Source organism: Gekko japonicus, unplaced genomic scaffold (assembly GCF_001447785.1).
Source record: "Gekko japonicus isolate JY-2015 unplaced genomic scaffold, Gekko_japonicus_V1.1 scaffold66244, whole genome shotgun sequence".
NCBI lineage: Eukaryota > Metazoa > Chordata > Lepidosauria > Squamata > Gekkonidae > Gekko > Gekko japonicus.
This window is the reverse complement of record NW_015237004.1, coordinates 1-664: the sequence shown is the minus strand read 5'-3', so window position 1 is coordinate 664 and position 664 is coordinate 1. Positions and strand designations below refer to the sequence as shown.

Genomic DNA, 664 nt, shown 5'->3' with positions numbered 1-664 from the left:
CGTCAAATATTTCTTGGGTGTTGAGCTTCATACGGAAGCTGTCTCCATCTTGTTTCAGTTTCTGGCCTTCCACGTGATTCTCCCAGCCTTTTCCAAGGACATCTTCCACACGCTTCATGTAAGCTGTGAGCTGCCTGTCAATCTGTTTGGCCCAAATTATAGACCCAGACACTGGGGGCAAGTCCCGAACGTGGCTCATTTTGCAAGCCTGACTTTGCGGATACTGCACTTTAAACTTGTCATGAAGTGACTCGATGTCATCTTTCACCCGCTGGATCAGCTGCGTCTGGTACTCACGAATTGCGCCTCGGATATGGGGCCTGACAAACAGAGCGTTGAACCTGGAGAAGATCCTGAACATCTCGTTGGCGTTCTTTGCTGTGCCGAGCTGGTCCCTCAGGCGAGCAGTAATACGCGTTTCAACTCTATCAATCCGTTCGTCGTATCGCTTCATCGCAGCCTCCCAGGCCTCGGTGCCTTCTTTGGAGACATCCAAACCATCTACTTCTTTGACGTTCTCATAAGCAAGGTTTACTTCTTCGATCGCATTGGCATCAGCAGCATCGAACAGGACTTCTGCTACTTTCATGTCCTGGGGCTCGGGTACCTCTCCTTGGTTCTGCTGAGCGACTGCAGTCACCTTTGTAAACATAACACAATGCAG

General features: G+C 50.2%; 1 pseudogene; it reads right to left on the bottom strand.

Annotated features, from left to right (window-relative positions):
* Positions 1-7: 7 nt before the first annotated feature.
* Positions 8-652, bottom strand: LOC107125415 (annotated as a pseudogene).
* Between the last annotated feature and the right edge of the window lie 12 nt (positions 653-664).